This window comes from Oncorhynchus mykiss, chromosome 17 (genome assembly GCF_013265735.2).
Source record: "Oncorhynchus mykiss isolate Arlee chromosome 17, USDA_OmykA_1.1, whole genome shotgun sequence".
NCBI lineage: Eukaryota > Metazoa > Chordata > Actinopteri > Salmoniformes > Salmonidae > Oncorhynchus > Oncorhynchus mykiss.
In genome coordinates this window covers 21,588,230-21,615,541 of record NC_048581.1, presented here as the reverse complement: position 1 = coordinate 21,615,541, position 27,312 = coordinate 21,588,230, and the positions used below count along the sequence as shown (strand labels likewise).

General features: G+C 40.4%; 1 protein-coding gene across 1 annotated transcript in view; it reads right to left on the bottom strand.

The window, feature by feature from the left end:
* atf7ip (activating transcription factor 7 interacting protein) overlaps window positions 1–27,312 on the bottom strand; it is a 56,357-nt gene that overhangs the window by 28,144 nt on the left and 901 nt on the right. The gene's annotated exons all lie outside the window — the stretch shown is intronic.

The following is a 27,312-nucleotide window of genomic DNA, read 5'->3' as shown; positions in this document are numbered from 1 at the left end:
TAGTCAGTACTAGAGTGCACAAGCCTGACACACTTAGTACCACCCATCCCCCACACAAGCACAGTTTAACGCTGCATGGAAAATTACAGCCTAGCTAGGACTAAACCATTCTGAAAGAAGTAGGGGGGAAATATTTGTTTCTAACTAGAGAGGGTGGGAGAGAGATAGAACTGTTGAATTAACCATCAGAAATCTAAACTACTTCTGTCCTCAAATAAGAATGCAAATGAAAATAAGGACCTTTCACTGTAATGATTTTAAAAATCCTGAGAGAGTACATAACCTTAGACACCATAATCAAATTATCAGTACCAAGGTTTACGAGTTGTACAATTTGACAAATATCAATCGATTAGGGATCAATCATGTTCCTTGTACCTGAACACCAGTATGGAATATTAGGGCAGCGGAGCACACTATACACTGCCTTCGGAAAGTATTCAGACCCCTTGACTTGTTCCACATTACAGCCTTATTCTAAAATGGATTATATAACAAATCCTCAGCAATCTACAAACAATACTCCATAATGACAAAGCGAAAACAGGTTTAGATTTTTTGCGTACAGAAATACCTTAGTTACATAAGTATTCAGAGCATTTGCTATGAGACTCAACATTTAACTCCGGTGCATCCTGTTTCAGTGATCATCCTTGAGATGTTTCTACAACTTGATTGGAGTACACGTGGTAAATTCAATTGATTGGACAGGATTTGGAAAGGCACATACCTGTCTATATAAGGTCCTACAGTTGGCAGCGCATGTTAGAGTAAAAACAAAGCCATGAGGTCGAAGGAATTGTACGTAGAGCTCTGAAACAGGATTGTGTCGAGGCACAGATCTGGGGAAGGGAACCAAAACATTTCTGCAGCACTGAAGGTCCTCAATAACAAAGTGGCCTCCATCATTATTAAATGGAAGAAGTTGGAACCACCAAGACTCTTCCAAGAGCTGAACGCCCGGGCAAACTGAGCAATCGGGGGAGAAAGGCTTTGGTCAGGGAGGTGACCAAGAACCCGATGGTGACTCTGACAGAGCTCCAGATTCCTCTGTGGAGATGGGAGAACCTTCCAGAAGGACCACCATCTCTGCAGCACTCCACCAATCAGGACTTTATGGTAGAGTGGCCAGACCGAAGCCACTCCACAGTAAAAGACACATGACAGCCCACTTGGAGTTTGCCAAAAGGCACCTAAAGGACTCACAGACCATGAAAAACAAGATTCCCTGGTAGGATGAAACCAAGATTGAATTATTCGGCCTGAATGCCACCGTCACATCTGAAGGAAACCTTGCACCATTTCTACGGTGAAGCATGGTGGTGGCAGCATCATGCTGTGGGGATGTTTTTCCAGCAGCAGGGACTGGGAGAGTAGTCAGCATCAAGGGAAAGATGAATGGAGCAAATTACAGAGATCCTTGATGAAAACCTGCTGCAGAGTGCTCAGGGCCTCAGAGTGGGGGCGAAGGTTCACCTTCCAACAGGACAACAACCCTAAGCACAGAGCGCAGGAGTGGCTTCGGGACAAGTCTCTGAATGTCCTTGAGTGGCCCAGCCAGAGCCCGGAACTGAACCCGATCGAACATCTCTGGAGAGAACTGAAAATAGCTGTGCAGCGACGCTCCCCATCCAACATCACAGAGCTAGAGAAGTTCTGCAGAGAAGAACGGGAGAAACTCCCCAAATACAGGTGTGTCAAGCTCATAGCGTCATACCCAATAAGACCCAATAAGACTCGAGGCTGTAATTGCTACCAAAGGTGCTTCAACAAAGCACTGAGTAAAGGCTCGGAATAGTTATGTACATGTGGGAAAAAAAATCAAATAACCTGTTTTTGCTTTGTCATTACGGGGTATTGTGTGTAGATTCATGAAGAGAAAAAACAATTTAATCCATTTTAGAATAAGGCTGTAACCTAAATACTTTCCGAAGGCACCGTAGATAGAAAAGATACAAAGATAACACAGGTGAAAACATACCATTTCTGAGAAGAAAGTGTGATAAAATTGTTCAGAAATAAGGATTTTACTTAACAAGCCTATAATCACTAATGGCAATAGCAATACAATGATAAAGTGAACATGTACAGAAAAAGATGGTTGTTAATTGTTTTTTACTCATTGTTGAGAGTCAGGACTAAACTGTTTTATGTGCTTGGATGACATGATGTGCTTGGATTACATGTTCTTGGATTACATGATGAAACCAAAAATAGATCATTTAAAAATGCTGCTGATATTAGTTATTCAGTAGAACACTAGCCAGCTAATAGCTCACTGCGTAGTATGCCCATCCCCCACTCCCTTCCTCTTTCATAGACTGCGTGAGGACTGCCTGCAGAAACTCAAAATGTCCACCAGTTCTGCTGCTGTGCACAGCCAGGTTTAGCACTTGGCAGCTGTTGGCTGAAACATTCACTTGTGCAGGAGGACGAGAGTTTAAACTCCTCCTACTTTTAGGTATAATTTTACTCTAAACATATTATTCATATAAGGAAATGAGTCAATTGAAATAAATTAATTGGGCCCTAATCTATGGATTTCACATGACAGGGAATACGGATATGCATCTGAAACCTTAAAAAAAAAAAAAGAGGCAGGGGCATAGATCAGAAAACCAGTCTGTATCTGGTGTGACCACCATTTGCCTCATGCAGCGCAACATCTCCTTCGCATAAAGGTTATCAGGCTGTTGATTGTGGCCTGTGGGATCTGGATCACACGGTTGTACACGTCGATCCAGAGCATCCCAAACATGTGGGTGACCTGTCTGGTGAGTATACAGGCCATGGAAGAACTGGGGCTGTGCATTATCATGCTGAAACAAGACGTGATGCCGGCAGATATTCGTGCATTCAAATCGCAAACGATAAAATGCAATTGTGTTCATAGCTTATGCCTGCTCATAACATAACCCCAACGCCACCATGGGGTACTCTGTTCATAACGTTGACATCAGCAAACCGCTCGCCCACACATACACGCTACACTGTCTGCAATCTGTAAGGTACAGTTGAAATCGGGATTCATCCGTGAAGAGCACACTTCTGCAGCGTGCCAGTGGCCATCGAAGGGAGGCTTTTCCCACTGAAATCCGTTATGACGCAAAACTGCAGTCAGGTCAAGACCCTGGTAAGGACAACGAGCATGCAGATGAGCTTCCCGAGACTGTTTCTGACAGTTTGTGCAGAAATTCTTTGGTTGTGCAAACCCACAGTTTTATCAGCTGTCCGGGTGACTGGTCTCATCGAGGATCCCACAGGTGAAGAAGCTGGATGTGGAGGTCCTAGGCTGGCGTGGTTACACGTGGACTGCGGTTGTGATGCCTGTTGGACGTACTACAATCTAAAACAACGTTGGAAACGGCTTATGGTATAAAAAAAAATGTACAGTGCCTTGCGAAAGTATTCGGCCCCCTTGAACTTTGCGACCTTTTGCCACATTTCAGGCTTCAAACATAAAGATATAAAACTGTATTTTTTTGTGAAGAATCAACAACAAGTGGGACACAATCATGAAGTGGAACGACATTTATTGGATATTTCAAACTTTTTTAACAAATCAAAAACTGAAAAATGACACGTGACTTGAGACACATGTTGTGTGACAAAAATGCACATTTTAGAGTGGCCTGTTAATGATCATGCTGTTTAATCAGCTTCCTGATATGCCACACCTGTCAGGTGGATGGATTATCTTGGTAAAAGAGAAATGCTCACTAACAGGTATGTAAACAAATTTGTGCACAAATTTAGAGAAATAAGCTTTTTGTGCATATGGAAAATGTCTGGGATCTATTATTTCAGCTCAGGAAACATGTGACCAACACCTTACATGTTGTGTTCATATTTTTCTTCAGTATACATACAATGGGGATTGTACCGAAATATCGCAATTTGTAACATAATTTGTCTCATGTATTGAATCCTATTAGTAACAAAGAAACTAAAAGATCACTGACTGATGGAAATACTGATTTGACCAAAATGTCCTCCGAATGGATGATGAAAAACAATATGTTCAGTAACATTTTTCCTCATAACTTCACAATACAAATGATTAACATGTTATTTTCTAATTTTAGTTTCCTTGTTAAAAAAACTAAAAAAGGTGAAATCACATCCTGTTATGTTACAACAGCGCTGTTCACATTCCAATGTTATTGCACAGTGCTCGTAGTCCTCCCCTCCCCCACTCTTTCATTACCCGTGTTCTGGATTCACTGCAGAAAAAAACAAAATGGCCACCAGCTCTGCTGTGTGCACAGCCATTCAGGCTGAGCCCTCACAGGCTACTAACTGAACACATATTCAATCCACTGTATCAAGTTACATCACCTCCATGTTAATAAAGTATTTGCTCTGTATGCCAATTTTGCATAGTCGTTTTCATTTGTTATGTATTTGTATAAAAAGTAGGTTAAGTTTGCTTTGTACAAAAAAACAAAAATCAAAGTAGTTATTATGTACTTCCTCCTCCATTCCACACCATTTTCTGTTTGGTTATGCTGATCAATTAGGTTAAATGTACACTGCTCAAAAAAATAAAGGGAACACTTAAACAACACAATGTTGTTTGTCTACAACCCACACAAGTGGCTCAGGTAGTGCAGCTCATCCAGGATGGCACATCAATGCGAGCTGTGGCAAGAAGGTTTGCTGTGTCTGTCAGCGTAGTGTCCAGAGCATGGAGGCGCTACCAGGAGACAGGCCAGTACATCAGGAGACGTGGAGGAGGCCGTAGGAGGGCAACAACCCAGCAGCAGGACCGCAACCTCTACCTGTGCAAGGAGGAGCAGGAGGAGCACTGCCAGAGCCCTGCAAAATGACCTCCAGCAGGCCACAATTGTGCATGTGTCTGCTCAAACGGTCAGAAACAGACTCCATGAGGGTGGTATGAGGGCCCGACTCCCACAGGTGGGGGTTGTGCTTACAGCTCAACACCGTGCAGGACGTTTGGCATTTGCCAGAGAACACCAAGATTGGCAAATTCGCCACTGGCGCCCTGCCCTGTGCTCTTCACAGATTCACAGGTTCACACTGAGCACATGTGACAGACGTGACAGAGTCTGGAGACGCCGTGGAGAACGCTCTGCTGCCTGCAGCATCCCCGAGCATGACCGGTTTGGCGGTGGGTCAGTCATGGTGTGGGGTGGCATTTCTTTGGGGGGCCAGGTAGCCTGACTGCCATTAGGTACCGAGATGAGATCCTCAGACCCCTTGTGAGACCATATGCTGGTGCGGTTGGCCCTGGGTTCCTCCTAATGCAAGACAATGCTACACCTCATGTGGCTGGAGTGTGTCAGCAGTTCCTGCAAGAGGAAGGCATTGATGCTATGGACTGCCCGCCCGTTCCCCAGACCTGAATCCAATTGAGCACATCTGGGACATCATGTCTCGCTCCATCCATCTGTTGCACCACAGACTGTCCAGGAGTTGGCGGATGCTTTAGTCCAGGTCTGGGAGGAGATCCTTCAGGAGACCATCCGCCACCTCATCAGGAGCATGCCCAGGCATGGTAGGGAGGTCATACAGGCATGTGGAGACCACACACACTACTGAGCCTCATTTTGACTTGTTTTAAGGACATTACATCAAAGTTGGATCAGCCTGTAGTGTTGTTTTCCACTTTAATTTTGAGTGTGACTCCAAATCCAGACCTCCATGGGTTGATAAATTTGATTTCCATTGATCATTTTTGTGTGATTTTGTTGTCAGCACATTCAACTTTGTAAAGAATATTTCATTCATTCAGATCTAGGATGTGTTATTTTAGTGTTCCCGTTTGGGTATATTTTCTCCTGAAGCTCCCATGATGGGATTCAAGCTAGTCCTCCGCTGTACTATATACTGCAGCAATTACTGATTGATGTGGGCCATAGATGATTGGTTTCTGGTCTGCAATAGGTGTAAACTATCCACTGTATACCTCCAAACTGGAGGGGAAAAAAACACTCCTCATCACCATCTTGTCCTTGCTTCTATTCCTTTGGTAATGTTTGTCTCCTCTGACCAACACTAGTGATTTACAAGGCTAGTAATACTTGACTAGTACTCTGTGTTCTGTTCATAGCTCTCAACAATTCCAGAGGGATGTGGCCAAACAGCAGCAAAACAATTCAGATGTGTAAAATCAAGGAAAGACTTGACAATTTATCAGCATATCTCTGATTGCAGCGCATTATAAATATCTTTCCAGTAATCTGCCCATTCCTGAATTCATCCGTATGACAACTCAGGCACCGGCTAACATCTTAAAATTACTTTTAAAAACGTTTTGGTTATTCAGGAAGCCAATTCTTCTCATTTGTCATTATAAAACACTGCTGATCTTTAAAATCATTAGCATCGGGCAATACGAAGAAAAAAACCTGCCTTGCAGGTTTGGTTAAACCAAAAATTGAGCAGAGTTGGGATGGGCTCCAAGCCGTAGTCCATGCTACATTTTATTTAGTGAATGTTTTTTCCTGTTAAATGAGTGCCCTCATGTTCTGTTGCTAGGCCTATGTGAGCTGCATCCTCAGGCTGATGGCATATATTTTAGGAACTCCTTTCAGATTATAATTTCTGTGAAAATTCCCTCCGCTTTCAGATCTCTCCCAAGACACAGGCAAAGGTAGGCGATCAGTCTCAGCAATGTTGATGAAACATTGTATGTTGAATTTAACAACTGATTTGGCTGACGTAGGTGGTCTACAGAAATCTTCAAGAATTCCTGCTCTTACTTTTCACTGCCTCGACAAGAACAAATTACTGTTGACAGCTCTGAATAATGGAGCGTTTGTTAATTGGACTTGATGCAAGCTCATTTCTACCTTTCAAACCTTAGGTGTGTTTTTCAATTAGTGGCAAGGCGGGAGGAACCACGCAACACAAGCTTTGATCAGTGTTCATATCCCAGTGTTGATCAGAGACAGCTTGTAGCGTAAATTATTTTTTTCCTAACATCCCCATAGAACTCCATTAGCCAGGAAACCAATATGAGAAAATATTGGTAGATATAGAGATATCAACTTCCTGTTAAAGCTCCTGTTCTTATTCCAGTGCCAATGATGATTCAAGACCTTTTTCAATTGTCAGACAAAGATTTTTACACATTCGGACTGGTTGAAAAGCATTGCTGCTAACACACTACTTCAGACTTCCAGCATTCCCCCCCAACTGTTCTGACCCTCTCACTTCCTTGTCCACAAATAGCAGTGCATGGACAATCTAAATGTCAAAGCTACTACTCTTTTACTACAGAAAATAAATAAAAATACTTTTTCCTAATACAAACATAAATACAGCGCTATTGTAAAAAATATTATTAAAAAAAGAACACTTCATAAAAAACATCTACATTTCGGAATTGGGGTTAGCACAGCACTCCTTCACGGAACAAAAAATAGAACAATATCCAAGTTCAATACTAAAATGTCGCCCAAGATACTAGTCAGAATAGAGCAACACCATTATAGGTGTACAACATTCTTCAAAAAAATAAAGAAATTCAAGTAAACCTTGAACCGGAGAAGTCTGGAGAAGGACTTCCGTTGGACAGAAATCGTACACGTGATTCATTTGGCTGTGTTGATTGAGGGAACTAGCAACAGCAGAGGGAGGAAGAAACAAAGCAGGAGGGTGAGGGGGGCTAAGGTTGGACTGTTCCATCTGTTTCAGCATAGAGTGTCCTTGTGCAAAGTTGTGCGCACTGTGAAACCACCGTAGTCTCAGCCTCATGGCTCAACACAGGCAACACTGACCCAGCACAGGCTGACAAATTGCACAATGTAACACCCTCAGAACAAAACATATAGAAAAAGGATTTTCTCCCTTTGGGATTTACCTCAGGGTAGCCATATTAAAAGCCACAACAATAAATGTAAATATTTTTAGTAAATTTAGCAGAAGCATGCAGAACTGACATATTTTTGCCTGCAAAAAACAAGGTTAGCAACACAGTCAGTACTAAAGTGCACAGCCTGACACACTTAGTACCACCCCTCCCCCACCCTAGCAGTCTGCAGCTGCATGGAAAACTACAGCCTAGCTAGGACTAAACCATTCAGGTAGAAGTAGGGGGAGGATTTTTTATATAACTGGAGAGGGAGGTAGAGAGAGAGAACCATTTGTTTAATTAACCACCAGAAATCTAAACTACTTCTGTCCTAAAATAAGGACGCAAATGAATATAAGATCCTTTGGTTTAATGTAAAAAAAAATTAAAAAACACACAATCTTAGACACCATAGTTAACTGTATTAATGTTTACGAGTTGTAAAACTTGACAAATATCAATCAATACAGGGATCAATCATGTTCCTTGTACCTGAACACCATTATGGAATATAGATAGAAAAGGTACACAAGTAACACAGGTGTAACACAATTTCTGAGAAGTGTGATAATTGTTTAGAAATAAGTATTTTTATTAATTAAAAAGGCCGAATATCACTAATGGCAATAGCAATACAATGATAAAGCAAACATGCATAAAAAAAGATGGTAGTTGATAGTTTACTCCTTCTTGAGAGTCAGGACTATGTTTTCTGTTTCCTGCATAGTTCTTGGATTACAAGGTGAAACCAAAAATAGATAATTTAAAAATGCTGCTGATATTAGTTATTCAGTCGAACACTAGCCAGCTAATAGCTCACTGCGTAGTATGCCCATCCCCCACTCCCTTCCTCTTTCATAGACTGCGCGAGGACTGCCAGCAGAAACTCAAAATGTCCACCAGTTCTGCTGCTGTGCACAGCCAGGTTTAGCACTTGGCAGCTGTTGGCTGAAACATTCACTTGTGCAGGAGGACGAGAGTTTAAACTCCTCCTACTTTTTGGTATCATTTTACACTTCACATAATTATACACAACAAAAACAAGCAAAAATGTCAAAGATTTAACTTGAGTTACAGTTCATATAAGTAAATGAGTCAATTTAAATTAATTATTTAGGCCCTCGTCTATGGATTTTACATGACTGGGAATACAGATATGCATCTGTTGGTCACATATTTCTTTAAAAAAAGAGGTAGGGGCATTGATCAGAAAACCAGTCAGTATCTGGTGTGAACACCAATTAGCGTCATGCAGCACGACTGCATCTCCTTCGCATAGAGATGATCAGGCTGTTGATTGTGGCCTGTGGAATGTTGTCCCACTCCTTTTCAATGGCTGTGCAAAGTTGCTGGATATCGGAGGGATGTGGACCACGCTGTTGTACACATTGATCCAGAGCATCCCAAACATGCTCAATTGGTGACATGTCTTGTGAGTATGCAGGCCATGGAAGAACTGGGACATTTTCAGCTTCCAGAAATTGTGTACAGATCTTTGAGACATGGGGCTGTGCATTATCATGCTGAAACATGAGGTGATGGCGGCAGATCTTTGTGCATTCAAATCGCAAATTATAAAATGCAATTGTGTTCGTTGTGTGTAGCTTATGCCTGCCCATACCATAACCCCAATGGCACCCTGGGGCACTCTGTTCACAACTTTGACATCAGCAAACCGCTCGCCCAAACGACGCCATACACTCTACGCTCTCTGCCATCTGTCCAATACAGTTGAAATCGGGATTCATCCGTGAAGAGCACACTTCTGCAGCGTGCCAGTGGCCATCGAATGGAGCCTTTTCCCACTGAAATCAGTTACGACGCAAAACTGCAGTCAGGTCAAGACACGGGTGAAGACAACGAGCACGCAGATGAGCTTCCCGAGACTGTTTCTGGCAGTTTGTGCAGAAATTCTTTAGTTGTGCAAACCCAGTTTCATCAGCTGTCCGGGTGGCTGGTCTCATCGACGATCTCACAGGTGAAGAAGCCGGATGTGGAGGTCCTGGGCTGGCATGGTTAAAAAGTGGTCTGCGGCTGTGAGACCAGTTGGATGTACTGCCAAATTCTCTAAAACGATGCCGGAGCGGCTTATGGTAGAGAAATTAATATTCCATTTTCTGGCAACAGCTCTGTTGGACATTCCTGCAGTCAGCGTGCCAATTGCACACTCCCTCAACTTGAGACATGTGGCATTGTGTTGTGTCAAAAATGCACATTTTAGAGTGGCATTTTATTGTCCCCAGCAGAAGGTGCACCTGTGTAATTAGCATGATGTTTAATCAGCTTCTTGATATGCCACACCTGTCAGGTGGATGGATTATCTTGACAAAGGAGAAATGCTCACTAACAGGGATGTAAACAAATTGGTCAACAAGATGAGAAAAATAAGCTTTTAGTGCATATGGAACATTTCTGGGATCTTTTAGTTCAGCTCATGAAACATGAGACCAACACTTCATATGTTGAATTCATATTTTTGATTCTACCGAAAGATTGATAATTATAACATTATTTGTCTCTTGTATGGACTCCTATTGCTAACAAAGAAACCAAAAGGTTGCTGACTCTCTGATTGCAATACTGATTTTACCCAAATGTCTTCGAATGGATGATGAAAAATTGTTCCTAAACTTTACAATAAGAATTATTAACATGTTATTTTCTAATCTCTGAGTTTCCGTGATATAAAAAGAATAAGGTGAAATCACATCCTGTTATGTGGCGCTATTCACATTCCAATGTTATTGCACAGTGCGCGTCGTTTCCCCTCCCCACTCCTCTTTCATTCACTGCAGAAAAAACTGGATTCACTGCAGAAAAAAACAAAATGTCCGCCAGTTCTGCTATGTGCACTGCCAGGCTGAGCCCTCACACGCTACTAACTAAACACATATCCGATCCACTGGAGAACAACAGTGCATCAACTTACATCACCTTCATGTTAAATGATTTCCTCTGTATGCCAATTTTACATAGATGGTTTCATTTGTTTTTATTTGTATAAAAAGTGGGTTAAGTTTGGTTTCGTTCGTTTTTATTTGTATAAAAAGTAGGTTAAGTTTGCTTTTTAGGTTAAGGTTTAGGTTAAGTTTGCTTTTTACTTCCTCATCCATCCCACACCATTTTCTGTTTGGTTATGCCGATCAATTAGGTTAAATGTATTTCGTTTGGGTATATTTTCTCCTGAAGCTCCCATTATGCGGTTCAAGCTAATCCTCTGCTATATACTACAGCATTTACTGATTGATGTGGGCCATAGATTATTGGTTTCTGGTCTGCAATAGCTGTAAACTGTCCACTGTATACCTCCAAACTGGAGTAAAAAAAAGACTCCTCATCCCCATTTTGTCCTTGCTTCTATTCCTTTGGTAATGTTTGTCTCCTCTGACCAACCTTAGTGATTTACTAGGCTAGTAGTACTTGACTAGTACTGTGTTCTGTTCATAGCTCACAACAATTCCAGATGGATATGTGGCTACACAGCAGCACAATAATTCACAGATGTGTAAAATCAGGGAAAGGCTTAAATTCATGGCCACATCTGTGATTGGAGCGCATTATAAATATATTTCAAGCGATCTGCCCATTCCTGAATTCATCCGTATGAAAACACAGGCACTGGCAAACATCTGAAAATTACTTTAAAAAACTATGCAAGGTATACAGGAAGGCAAGTCCTCTCATTTGTCATTGTAAAATACTGCTGATCTGTCAATCATTAGCATTAGCATAGGGCAATACAAAGTAAAAAGGGAATAAATACAACTCGCCTGTCTTGCTACACAGCAGTGAGAGGATATGGTCAAACCAAAAAGTTAGCAGAGACGGGCTGGGCTTCAAGCCTAGTCCAAGATACAGTTTTATTTAGTGAATGTTCTCTCCTGTTAAATAAGGCCCTGATCCAAGTGCAGAGTGCTCTAATGTTCTGTTGCTAGACCTATGTGAGCTGCATCCTCTGGCTGCCGGCATACATTTCAGAAACTCCTTTCAGATTACAATTTCTGTGAAAATTCCCTCCCCTTTTAGACCTCTCCCAATACACAAGGTAGGCGATCAGTCTCAGCAATGTTGAGTAAACATTGTACGTTGAATTTTACATTCACAACTGATTTGGCTGAGGTGGGTGGTCTGCAGAAATCTTAAAGAATTTCTCCACTTACTTTTCACTGCCTCGACAAGGACAAATGACTTGACAGCCTCTGAATAATTAGACTTTTGTTAATTGGACTAGATCCAAGATGATCTCTACCTTTCAATCCTCAGGTGTGTTTTTCAATTAGTGGCAAGGCGGGAGGAGCCACACAACATGAGCTTTGATCAGTGTTCATATCCCAGTGTTGATCAAAGACAGTTTGTGGTTTTGTCGCCTTTTACAGTTAATTTTCCAAGATCCTCATTTGACTCAATTAGCCGGGAAACTAAGGAGAAAATATTGGTAGATATGAAGGTATCACTTTCCTGTTCAAGCTCCTGTTCTTGTGCCAACGATGATTCAATACCTTTTCCACTTGTCAGGCAAAATTGTGGCAAAGCATTGCTGCTATCACAATACTTAAGGTTTCTAGTATTGTCCCCCAACTGTTCAGACCCTCTCACCTCTATCAAACAAATAGCTGGACATGAATATCTAAATGCCAAAAATTTGCATATTTTTTTATACAAAAAAATAAATACAAATGTTCCTAAGACAAAACACACAATGACCAAATAAAACGGCATTAGTGTTACATAAATACGTATTTCTTTTAAACGCATTATCTACGTTTTGGAAGCACTGTTAACGTAGCACTCTTTAGCCAACAAACAAACAAATAGAACAGTAGCTAAGTTAAATACTGAAGTGTAGATACTAGTCAAAATAGTGTAACTTGGGTATAGGTGTTTTAAAAATATATAAGAAATTCAAGTAAACCTTGAAAGGGAATAGTCTGGAGAAGTAGGCCTTCCGTTGGACAGAGGTCGTACGCGTGATTAGTTTGTGTTGAGGGAACTAGCAACAGCAGAGGAAGGAAGAAAAAAGCGGGAGGGTGAGGGGGGGCTGAGGTCGGACTGTGCCATCTGTTTCAGCATAGTGTGTTCTTTTGCAAGGTTGTGCACACGTGCGCACAGTGAAACCATCACAGTCTCAGCCTCATCGCTAAACATGACCAGCACAGGCAACACTGATCCAGCACAGGCTGACTGACTGCACAATGTAACACCCTCAGAACAAAAAGGTTTTCTGCCTTTAGGATTTACCTCAGAATGGCCATCTTAAAAGTTACTACAAAAGCAAAATAGACTACTTATTTAGTAACTTTGGCAGAAGCATGCAGCACAGAGACTTCTTTTTGCCCGCAAAAAAACAGGCTAACAGCACAGTCAGTGCTAAAGCGCACAGCCTGACAAGCTTAGCGGCCACCCCTCACCCACCCTAGCAGCCTGCAGCAGCATGGAAAATTACAGCCTAGCTAGGACTAAACCATTCTGACAGAGGTAGGGGGAGGATTTTATTTTATTTTTTTACAACTAGAGAGGGAGCTGGAGAGATAAAACCATTTAATTAAAACACCAGAAATCTAGACTACTTCTGTCCTAAAATGAGAACGCTAATAACCTTAGACACCATAGTCGAATGTATCAATGTTTACGAGTTGTAAAATTGGACAGATATCAATATTACAGGGATCAATTATTCTCCATGTGCCTCCATTTTTTACTTGTCAAAAAGCTCAAACACTTGTTCCAAAAAAAAAGGTCTGTGACACAATTTTTATATCATTGTATGACGCAAGGAACCTTTTTTTACCATAGAGAATCAGACAAAAATGTTGGCCACACTCAGCCTAATGGCTTCTTTGCACATTCAAGCCTGTCTCAAAATACAACTTTAAGGCTCTTCTGGAGGATGGTTGGCCATTTTCCGTAGCCAATAAAATATTGCAACATTACAATTACAACCAAATACTTTTTATGTCTTTAGAAAATAATTGCCTCCAAGGCTCGTCCTGTCGTCCCTGGGAGAATAAACAATACATCAAATGTTCTCAAATGCAATTAGCAGGAAAATACCAAGTGGTTTCATGTGACAGAGATGAAAATATCCGTTAGAAATTAAGAAAGAGGGGAGATCTAAAGATGCATCAACTAGCATTGGTTACTAATATGACACATAAAACTTCCAAATTTTAGACAATTACATTTATGGTTAAATAGTTTCAAAATGCTGACCGCCTCTGCTCAGATTCAAGGTGTGTGATCTGGCACCCGGCACTGTCCTTCACTCTCCTTCCGGCCTTGTGAATGTTAACCTGTTGTGTGTTTTTAATCTGCGTTAACAAGCATGCGCTGACCAACTGGCAAATGTCTTCACTGACATTTTCAACCTGTCCCTGACCGTCTGTAATGCAAACATTTGCAAGCAGATCATAGTCCATGTTCCCAAGAACACTAAGGTAACATGCCTAAATGACTACCGACCTGTAGCACTCACATCTGTAGGCATGACGTGATTTGAAAGGCTGGTCATGGCTCACATCAACACCATTATTCCAGAAACCTAGACCGACTCCAATTTGCATACCGCCCCAACAGATGACGCAAACTCTATTGCACTCAACACTATCCTTTCCCACCTGGACAAAAGGAACACCTAGGTGAGAATGCTATTCATTGACTACAGCTCAGCGTTCAATACCATAGTACCTTCAAAGCTCATCACTAAGCGAAGGACCCTGGGACTAAACACCTCCCTCTGGAACTGGATCCTGGACTTCCTGGTGGGCTGCCCCACGTGGTAAGGGTAGGTAACAACACATTTCCATGCTGATCCTCAACGCGGGGGCCCCACAGGGGTGCGTGCTTAGTCCCCTCCTGTACTCCCTGTTCACTAATGACTGCACGGCAAGGCACAACTCCAACACCATCATTAAGTTTGCAGACAACACAACAGTGTTGATCACTGGCAATGATGAGACAGCCTATAGGGAGGAGGTCAAAGACCTGGCCGTGTGGTGCCAGGACAACAATCTCTCACTCAACGTGATCAAGACAAAGGAGATGATTGTGGACTACAGGAAAAGGAGGACCGAGCATTCCCCCATTCTCATCGACAGGGCTGTAGTGGAGCAGGTTGAAAGCTTCAAGTTCCTTGGCGTCCACATCACCAACAAACTATCATGGTCTAAACACACTAAGACAGTCGTGAAGAGGGCACGACAAAACCTATTCCCCCTCAGGAGACAGAAAAGATTTGGCATGGGTCCTCAGAAACTCAAAACGTTCTACAGCTGCACCATCGAGACTGGTTGAGTCACTGCCTGGTATGGCAACTGCTCGGTCTCCGACCTGCAAGACACTACAGAGGGTAGTGCGTACGGCACAGTACATCACTGGGACCAAGCTTCCTGCCATCCAGGACCTCTATACCAGGCGGTGTCTGAGGGAGGCCCTAAAAACTGTCAAAGACTTTAGCCACCCTAGTCATTGACTGTTCTCTCTGCAACCGCACAGCAAACGATACCGGAGCGCCAAGTCTTGGTGCAAAACGCTTCTTAAAAAGCTTCTACCCCCAAGCCATAAGACTCCTGAACAGCTAATGAAAGCGCTACCCAGACCCCTCTTTTACACTGCTGCTACTATTACTACTACTACTACTACTATCTGTTTATTATCAATGCATAGTCACTTTAATGCTACCTACATGTACATATTACCTCGACTAGCCGGTGCCCCCGCACATTGACTCTGTACTGGTACCCCCTGTATATAGCCTCGCTATTGTTATTTTACTGCTGCTGTTTAATTATTTGTTACTTATATTTTACATTTTTTACTTAATCCTTATTTTTCTTAAAACTTCTTAAAGCATTGTTGGTTAAGGGCTTGTAAGTAAGCATTTCACTGTAAGGTATACACCTGGTGTATTCGGTGCATGTGACAAATAAAATGTCATTTGAATTTCTGAGAAGAAAGTGAGATGATAATTGTTTAGAAATAAGTATTTTTAATTAGTTAATAGGCCTATAATCACTAATGGCAATGTCAATACTATGATAAAGTAAACACCAATAAAAACATCATTCTTGAGAGGCAGGTCTAACCTGTTTTCTGTATCTTTCATAGTGCCTGGATTATGAGACGAAACCAAAATTAGATAATTTTAAAATGCTGCTGATATTACAGTTATTCAGTAGAACACTAGCCAGCTAATAGCTCACTGCGTAGTATGCCCATCCCCCACTCCCTTCCTCTTTCATAGATTGTGAGAAGACTGCCTGCAGAAACTCAAAATGTCTGCCAGTGCTGGTGCAGTGGACAATCAGGTTTAGCACTTGGCAGCTGTTGACTGAAACATCAACTTGAGCAAGAGGACGAGAGTTTAAACTCCTCCTACTTTTAGGTATCATTTTACTCTTTGCATGATTATACATACAATAGGGAATGTATCGAACGATCGCAATTTATGACATTCTTTGTGTGTTCTATGGACTCCTATTGCGAACAAAGAAATCAAAAGAACGCTGACACTTTGATTGAGATACTTATTTGACCAAAATGTCCTTTGAATGGAAGATGAAAAATAATATGTTCGGTAACATTTTGCCTCATAACTTTACTATAATAATTATTAACATGTTATTTTTTCATCTCTGATATGAGTTTCCTTGATACAAAACGAATAAAATCACTGCTATGTTACAACAGCTCTGTTAACATTCCAATGTTACTGCAAACTGTGCGTAGGCTTTCCCTCACCATTCCTCTTTCATTACACGCGTTCCGGATTCACTGCAGAAAAAACAAAATGTCCGCCAACTCTGCTGTTTGAACAGCCAGCTAGACTGAGCCATCACACACTGCTAACTGAACACTTATCCAATCCACTGTAGTACAACAGTGTATCAAGTTACATCAACTATATGTTCATATGTTATCTGCTCTGTTTGCCATATTTGCACAGGCTGTTTCATTCGTTTTTATTTGTGTAAAAAGTAGGTTAAGTTTCTTTTTCAAAGTAGTTATGATCTACTTCCTCATCCATCCCACATCATTTTGTGTTAATTTATGCTGATCAATTAGGTTAAATGTATTTAGTTTGGGTATATTTTCTCCTGAAGCTACCATTATGCGGTTCAAGCTAGTCCTCCACTGTACTATATACTACAGCATTTACTGATTGATGTGGGCCATAGATGATTGGTTTCTGGTCTGCAATAGCTATAAACTGTCCACTGTATACCTCCAAACTGGAGTAAAAAAAAGACTCCATCATCACCATTTTGTCCTTGCTTCTATTCCTTTGGTAATGTTTGTCTCCTCTGACCAACACTAGTGATTTACTAGGCTAGTAGTACTTGACTACTACTGTGTTCTGTTCATAGCTCATAACAATTCTAGAGGGGTGTGTGGCCAAACAGCAGCATCTGAATAATGAAACCTTTGTTAATTGGACTCGATCCAAGATGATTTTACATTTCGTTTTGAACGTTTATTTAACTAGGGAAGTCAGTTAAAAACCATTTTTTATTTACAATGAAGGCGTACCAGGGAACAGCGGGTTAACCGACTTGTTCAGGGGCAAAACGACAGATGTTTACCTTGTCAGCTCTGGGATTTGAACCAGCAACCTTTCAGTTACTGACCCAACACCCTAACCACAAGGCTACCTGCCGCCCCTATACCTTTCAAACCCCAGGTGTGTTTTTCAATTAGTGGTAAGGCGGGAGGAGCCAGCGCAACATGAACTTTGATCAGTGTTCATATCCCAGTATTGATCAGAGCCAGTTTGTGGTCTGGTCGCTTTTTTATTTTTATAGATTCCCATAAGAATCCATTGGCCAAAAAAACAATATGAGAGAATATTGGTAGATATAAAGATATTACATCCCTGTTAAAGCTCCTGTTCTTATTCCGGTGCCAATGATGATTCAAGACCTTTTTCACTTGTCAGACAAAGATTTTTACACATTCGGACTGGTTGCAAAGCATTGCTGCTAATACAATACTTAAGGCTTCTAGCATTCTCCCCCAACCCTCTCATGTTCTCACACGTAAATAGCAGGGCATGACAATCTAAATGCCAAAAATTATACTTTTTTACTACAGTAAATATATACAAATATTTTCTACTAATACAAAACACAAATACAGCACTTCTGTAAACAGAACTTATTAGATCTACGTTTCGGAATCGTGGTTAGCATAACACTACTTAACGTTAAAAAAATAGGCCAAAAATCATAGTCAGAACCGAGCAACATCATTATAGCTGTACAACAGTCTTTAAAAAAATTAAGAAATTCAAGTAAACCTTGAACAGGAGTAGTATGGAGAAGAAGGCCTTCCGTTGGACAGTGGTCGTACGCGTGATTCGATTGGCTGTGTTGATTGTACTAGCAACAGCAGAGGGAGGAAGAAAAAAGCAGGAGGGTGAGGGGGGCTAAGGTTGGACTGTTCCATCTGTTTCAGCATAGAGTGTTCTTGTGCAAGGCTGTGCGCACAGTGAAACCATCAACCTCAGCCTCAAGACAGCCAGCACAGGCAACACTGACCCAGCACAGGCTGAGAAACTGCACAGTGTAACACACTCAGAACAAAAGGATGGAAACAAAAGGATTTTCTCCCTTTGGGATTTACCCCAGGGTGGCCATCTTAAGTTATTAAAACAAAAGTAAATATATATTTTTTTGTAACTTTGGCAGAAGCATGCAGCACAGAGCTTGGTTTTTGGCACGCAAAAAAACAGGCTAGCAGCGCAGTCAGTACTAGAGTGCACAGCCTGACACACTTAGCACCACCCCTCCCCCACACTAGCAGTCTGTAGCTACATGGAAAATTACAGCCTAGCTAGGACTAAACCATTCTGACAGAGGAAGGGGGAGAAGATTTTTCTCCAACTAGAGAGGGTGCTAGAGAGGACTGTTTAATTAACCACTAGATATCTAGACTACTTCTGTCCTAAAATAAGAACGCAAATGAAAATAAGGACCTTTAACTGTTATGTTCAAAAAAAGCCTGAGAGAGTACATAACCTTAGACACCATAATCAAATGTATCAATGTTTACGAGTTGTACAATTTGACAAATATCAATCAATACAGGGATCAATCATGTTCCTTGTACCTGAACACCAGTATGGAATATTATGGCAGCTGAGCATACTATAGATAGAAAAGATACACAAGTAACACAGGTGAAAACACAATCTGAGAAGTGATAAGTATAAAAATATAGAAATAACTTTTACTTAATTAAAAAGGACTATAAATCACTAATAGCAATAGCAATACAATGATAAAGCGAACATGCATAAAAAATTATGATAGTCCTGACTCTCAAGAAGGAGTAAACTATGTTCTGTTTCCTGCATATTTATTGGATTACAAGATGAAACCTAAAATAGATAATTTAAAAATGCTGCTGATATTACAGTTATTCAGTAGAACACTAGCCAGCTAATAGCTCACTGCGTAGTATGCCCATCCCCCACTCCCTTCCTCTTTCATAGACTGCCTGAGGACTGCCAGCAGAAACTCAAAATGTCTGCCAGTGCTGCTGCTGTGCACAGCCAGGTTTAGCACTTGGCAGCTGTTGGCTGAAACATTCACTTGTGCAGGAGGACTAGAGATTAAACTCCTCCTACTTTAAGGTATAATTTTATTCTTACCATAATTATACATACAATGGGGATTGTACCGAAAGATCGCAATTCATAACCTATCGCTAACAATGAAACCGAAAGATTGCTGACTCTTTGGTTGAGATACTGATTTGAACAGAGACGTTCCATGCTTTTTCAGCTCTCATGCAGTTTACAGACCTACTCCAGTATCTTACTCACTGAGCTTTGTGTCCTCTTTTTCACCATTGGGGTTCTCCTTAGAACTTAACCATTGACCTCAGAGTGCCTCTAGAATTCAGTCAAGCTTGGAATTGATACTCTATATTCTAGTAGTTAAAGAAGGGCTAAATTAATGACAGCTGTCCGAATTGTTCACACAATAAGATTGTTCACAAATTCTGGGTTTGTAGGAAAGCCCAAGTCCCTGTCGGTCTAATGTTCCCTCTGATTAGGTGCTTTGTGACAAAGACAATACTCAATGCTTTGCTTTATCTTGGCCAGGTCGCAGTTGTAAATGAGAACTTGTTCTCAACTGGCCTACCTGGTTAAATTAAGAATTAAATTCAATAAAAAAAATGCAATTGAGAGCTGTCCAAAAGGCTGGGTGACCTTAAGTGAATGTTCAACCAGATGGGAGTTGCATTTGGGTTTTTTTAACCTTTATTTAACTAGGCAAGTCAGTTAGGAACAAATTCTTATTTTCAATTGACGGATTAACTGCCTTGTTCAGGGTCAGAACGGTGGGGCGGCAGATAGCTTAGTGGTTAGAGCGTTGGACAAAGAAAGGTTGCAAGATCGAATCCCATTGGCATGATACACCATGCGTGGATCTGCACAGGCTTCTCTTTCCCGTGTGCGGCACTGCCAGAAATACTGTGTGCAAGTACGAAATACTGAGTGCAAGAGGGCAGCTTAGCGAGAACATTGGTCACATCTAGCAACACATTTTTGACGCATGGCACCCTGTGGATCACTGTTTTTGTTTTTACATAAAGCTGACAACATAACAAGCCTTATGTAACTAGGTCTCATTTAGTCTTGTCTGAACCAATACAAACAACTGACCTATATTGTCATAAAAAATGCCTTGGGCTTGATTTATTTCAGTCTCCCTCTTGTCGATCGTGGATTTTAAAAAACAACGAGAGTTCCTCAAGTATCGTCAAGGCAAATAAGATTGATGTGTAATCTTGTCGCAAATTAGATTTTGTGATGTGTAATTTAGATCTATAACCCTGCCAAACCCCAAAAAATCCCTGGCATCTTTATCCACAAGGTTGTTCTATTCCAAGTTGAACTACCCAATCTGTCTAAAATTCCTTGCTAACCAGCTACCACAAAAACAATATGTCGAAGTAGCCTACAGACATAGGGCACTATAAAATATGTTTTATTTTTTGCCCGATTCATTTAGTTTTTTCCCAAATTCAGTTTCCCCCCCACGGCGATTATCCAGGTTTTCGCTCTCAAAAATCACACATTTATTTATAGAAAAACAAAAAATTGGATATTCTAAGTCCACAATTATGCTTAAACCTCATCAGGAGACCACTCGAGGTCTGAGAAAAATAGAAGACATTTTGATTTTGGGGTGTAGTTACCCATTAATGCACCAGCAAGAGACCTTTGTTTGGTTAGCAATATTTCTCTAGCACTTTGCAGTGCGTGCAAAACAAAATGGCCACTGGATTGATGCAAATAATCATGATATCATTCTGCCAGGTAGGCATATTACTTTGTAGTTAACATTTAGTTGTTTTTTTTAGGAAAGCCTTTCCATCGCTATCAGAAGAAGGTTATCATTAGCATCATCGCTAATTGCAACACAAAGTGTAGACATATGCACGCACCACACACACACATACAGAGGGGCATTCCTGTATCTTTTCAGAAAGTACAGGAAATGTTTTATGATTAATTTGGGCAATTTAATGGATTTTCTAATAAGTTCAATACATTTAGTTGATTTCCTACTAAGTTCAATATATTTTTGAGTATTGATAAATTCTGTTTTAATATCTGGATTCCGTGATTCTGTCCTTGTTCTCCTCAATGCAGATTCTATAGGGCCCTATACTAGTAACTGATAGTGGTGCAATCATTAGACCCGAGCAACACAGTACATATACCGCTGCATTACACCCTGGGGGTTCTGTGAACACTTTTATTATAGACACTTATTATAGATCTGCAAGACTGTACATAATATTCTTTACAGGTCTAATGAGTGCCATGAAGTATTTTATTCAATAGCAGTGCATGGCTTTATGTGAATGACTCCTGTGATAAGCAGAATAATAATTGTTGTAATTATAATTAGACCTGATTGTCGTCCATACTGTAGGTTGGTTCATGCGTTCCTCGCTGACAATAAACACATCATTTCTCTCAAGTTTGTACATCAGACATTTTGACACACACATACATAAAAAAATTGTAAGTATTTAAATAACCACCTGTTTAAATGACCTTGGGATATAAAACAATAAATTATTCATGAAATGTCCAAAGCACCAAAGACTAACATAAATATTGACTCAAGACCACATTGGGAACACGTTCCTCCCCCTGCTCTCTCAATCAGGTCGTTAGCCAATCCAGAGGCAGTGTAAAAGGAACCAGCTAGAACCTGCTGAAACCAGTTTAAGCAATGTTATTTAGACAAGGGAAGAATCATTCAATACTCTACTTCCTACTTTACAGTGTTAACTCCGACCTTCAGTTTTGAAGAACTCTGGCATGAATAGCCCCGGGGATCCAGAACAAGGAGTGATATATGGCATACGTTTCCTACATTAGCCTACATGCATATTAGATAAATATATGTAAGTGACTAGCCTACATTGCTAACTGACCACAAATGGGATTAGGCTAGGACGTTATGCTGGTGTTAGGTCTATATTTCTGTTATGTAAAGTACCATTAAAGATGTCTATCACATGAACGGGTAAAACGTTCAAGGGTGGGGTGGAGTGGCTGCACCTTATAGTTCTGTTATAGACTTGACCTGTAGGCCTTCACACAAATGTTACTCCACAAATCCTGTAAAGTGTAGGCTATCTTGAGTGAAATGTTGCTCTCGTTTTTTATGCTGCCCATCCCCCACACGACAGTTCTGTAGCGACTCACAGCAACAGTCACAACGTAGAAGCAGTCTTCAAGTGGTCCAACCTCACTCACTAGCCTAAATATTTCCGGATTGAGATGAAGTACATAACACATATTTTCAAATACTACGCACACAACTGGTATTCTGAGCTTTCATACTTCTGAACTAAATACCTTCCACGATGCAAAAAAACAAATGGAATCACAGAATACAGGCATCTGAATGGTATTCCGATTATTGTAATGTCTGTAAAATTTGAAGGCCTTAACTGTACAACAAAGCACTGATGAAGTGAGTATCTGGAGACTGTTTTCCTCCCAGGCCAGACAGGGGTTCCTTGCTTTGCTACTGATTGCCCACACAGAACTGATTGCACATTTCTCATATTTGTGCTGCATTGGTGTCAGTCCCTCCCTTGGGTTATGTTCTGCCAGCGATTATCTCCAGCTGATCTCTATAGTTCATCCATAGACTGACTGGCTGTTCGATTCTGAAACTGGTTGATCAAGGAGTGTCGCAGGGTTGTGGGTTTGATTCCCTCTAGGGCCATCCACATTAAAATGTATGCACACACTGTTGTAAATCACTTTGGATAAAAGTCTGCTAAATGGTATATATTATTATAAGGCTAGATCATACGCTGGATCCCGAGACAGGTTGGGTATGACTGATCAGGGTTGGTGAGGTCGCTTGAGGCAGACATCTTGGTTTGACAGACGGTGAAAGAGGGATTGTTTCGAACCAGTTACAGTCCAATACTACCACAAACAGTTAACTGTCTTGTTGAACCAGATTGAAAAATTAACCAAAATAAACTCAACAACGCCTTCGTTAACCAAATTCAAAATAGTGTCTATGTGGAGAAACTCGCCATGCTATCGTTATATATGAAAAACTTACAACAGTCATTTCTACAAAGTTATTTATCTGAAACTAGGATGACACGACAATGTCTCTTCTTGACACAAGAACACTTACCTGTTTTTTCTTACAAAAATGTGCATATGGTTTATTAACATTAGGTAATTATTCAACAATGATGTATTATTACAAAGGTAGTTAATCTAGCAATAGGGCGATTCCACATCAGCGAAAAATATTTTGGGTACATTAGATTTTTCTGGTAATTCTCACATAGAACTTCATTGGGATTAAAGATGTTTGAAAATACTTTTAACATTTGTATCACTAACCATTTTTGAGAAAAATCATGATTAAAATGGCCAATTTAGGCCCTTTTTAGACCAATACACGCCTCCTGTAAGACACGATGATTTGTGAACCGTGCATTATCCAGACAACATCTTCCTCCTTATATTGTTCTCTCAAATATGGAGTATGTGTACATTCCGAAGTATCATGTATGGTTCATAGATCATAGTCTTACAGGAAACATGTATAGGTCTAAAAAAAAGGCCTTAAATGTACACTTTCACCATATGATTTGTGATACAAATGTAAAAAAACATGTCAAACATCCTTCCTCCCAATGAAGTTTCTATGTGAGAATTGCCAAAACAATCAGAGAAAACAAAAATATTTTTCGCTCCCGCTGGCATGGAATCGCCTAATAGCTATTAACTAGTCAATATAAAATATTAACATAGTCTATGACAACCGCAAGGACAGGTAGGCTAAGCCTAGCTTTTGTCCTGAGTTCTGCCTCCTTTTCAGCTAGCCCCGAAACCGCAGGCATATGGAAGCCTGGAAAAGCAATGGGGGAGGGATAACTGTCTGCAGGACTGTACCATCTTCCTCAGAGGGGAGACTAAAGTGGATGAGGGGGCACACACACTTGGTGTGAACAAACTGGAACTACTGGTACTCATATTTACAATGAAACGTTCAAGGTAATAAACTACTTTACACTAGGGAACTGAAAAACCCCCAGAACAAATGCAATCTCAGTTTCTACACAAATTAACATAAACTAACTCACCAGTGTGCCTGAAATAACTTATTTTTAAAGCCCAAATTTGCCTAAAACACACACGCAGAAAGTTGCACCAATAGATCAAATATACAAAACAAAAACGCACACCTATCCGGTAAACGATTGGTCTACACAGGAGAAGTTGCAACACCCCTCCCCCTCACTAACACAGTCACTCACAGACAGACTGTGTACTGAGTGGAAAAGTACAGCAAACCAGGGCCGTACCACTTTAAGAAGCCAGGGGGGGGTTGAGATCAAATAACAAGACAAGAGGGGAGAGTAATGCTAGAACATTAAAAACATGTTTTTTTACGTTCAAAAAGAAAAAAATATATAAGAAACTAAACCAATAATAGGTGTTTCAATATTTATCAAAAACAACTTGAAATAGTTCACGTTAAAGGAGATTGCCTATTAATTCTGTAATTCTACGTACGCCTTACGTTACACTAGTAGACAGACTACCTCAAAACCAATGTGGTTCCAAACTCATTACAATTTGCGTAAAAAACATCTAGGCCTACCTGAAACGATGCTTCCAGGGGTGCACTAGGTTTCTTCAAGCATGAACAGCCTTTCACGTATGCTAGTAAATACAGTGAGACGAGCATTCCAATTCCAGCGCAAAATATGTCCCCAAGAGAGATGTCTGCCCTCTATGTAAGTCACAGTTTACAAAACTGTTCATTTTAGGACTGTGTGGAAACAGAAGGAGAAAAGCTAATTCTAGGCCTATGCCCACATCTAATCTGATAATAATCTTTCCAATGTAATGAAAACGTGTTACGGAAAGTAATTGTGTCTGTTCACCATCATTTCTATTTCCGTAGACCTGAGACGAAAGAATGTTCCAATTGCAATAGAGAGCACATTGGGAGCAGATATTGAAAATGCCTTATACACAGCCAACAAGAACAAAAATGGCAGTATTCTTCAAAGACCCAAGACTTTGAAAGTAACAGATTGTCTAAAATGTTTTCATGTAGTTATGTTCATAATTATTGTGTGTTTCCTGGGAGGCTAATGCAGCTAGCTGAGTGCTAACTATTCACTATCCCTTCCCCTCCCCCACACACAAACACTGCGCTGCCACATTTTCTGACGGTGCCACTTATTATTGCAGCAACTCAAAATGGCCACCATAGTTGCTGTTAGCTAGGTTTTTTCCATGTGCTTGATCCCCAATTTGTAACAATGTCAGGAAATACTTTGCAGTCACATTAAGGTTGTTTCCTAAAGTTCCTACTGGTGGTGAATTAGACATATGCTAAATGTATTTATGCCCTACTCATACATTAGACATGTTATTGCGAGACTCCTCATACAGTGGCTCTAAAGAAAAGATCCTGACCAGTCTTGTCCATTTCTTCCCTTTTGTCATTCAATGTTGTGTCTGTGTTTCCATAGTGTCTGTACCAATACTTTGTCTCAATATCTCATGGTAGTTAGACATTACTAGCTCTTTGTTTGGATGCTAGTTTTGAAACTGAAATGGTGGATGGCTATTTACAAACTTGACAATATTTGCAAATATTCTGATCTTGAAAAGAGGCTATCAGTCTGATTACTAAAATGATTTAAGCCAGATAACCCCTTTCATTGTAATACTGCAACATCTCAACTGACACCCTCCAGCATCACCCGATCCTACATAGGCTTCTTCCATGCTTCCCTGCAAAAATTGTATACATCTTTTAATTTACTATCATTGACAATTCCAATTTATATAGCAAGAAGCAACATTTATTGTTATAGCCCCAGTGACTCGCACTCACAACTTTGTCAATGTTTGGTGGCCGTCATGGTTAAATGACGGCCACCATAAATAAAGAAGTTGTCAAGGTTGAAGGGGATCACATCATCTCAACCAATGGGGTTGTCTAGATTCTGAGTGCATCGACATAGGCTGAATCAGTGGTTCTCAACTGTTTTTTCCCCAGGACGGTTGTCTCAGTTGGGACCCAATATTCGCATTGCCAAAACACAATCTGAAAAACAATTTTGTATGCTATATTGATAGTAAATGCAGTAATTATATGACAAGGAAACAACATTCCCACAGCTTTCATTTTCAATAATACAACTTTGACAATGTCCTTGATTAAGAATGTTAATAAACCCACTGGCTTTAGATCACAAAATCAACCAAAATAGTGTTGCTATACTACACATGTTCTACCTGGTTTAAGTCAAGAGGTGTTTTTTTTTTAATACTCCACAGACATCCGCGACACACTCAAAACCTCCTTGGGTCACGACCTATCAATTGAGAATCACTGGGCTAGGTTATGATGGACTATAACCTGTAGATGGCGTGTGCATTTCCAAATTTTGACACCAAATAATATAAAGTATGGTAGTTAGCGTGCCAACAAGCTACGCTGTGAAACAAACCGCTTTAGCTGCCTAGGCTTGCAACATTCACTTGTACTTGATACATGTTTTTCGATGAAAGCACATTTTGGTCTTCAAAGAAACATAACATTTTGGGCAACAACAAAAAATGTACAGCCAAATACAAAGCATATATAAGAAATACTAAATATGATTACATTTGCAGCTATTTTTGGGTAGATATATACACACACACACACACGCACCCATACATATATTATTATTAAAGTGTGTGTATAGACAGACATTAAAAATATATATCTACCAAAATATATATATTTTAAAAATGTGTGTGTGTCACACACACACACACACACACACACACTTAAAAAAATATATATATATATTAAAAATGTGTGCGTGTGTGTGTATATAAACACACACACATTTTTTTAAATATATATATTTTGGTAGATATATAAACACACATACATATATATATATCTTTAAAT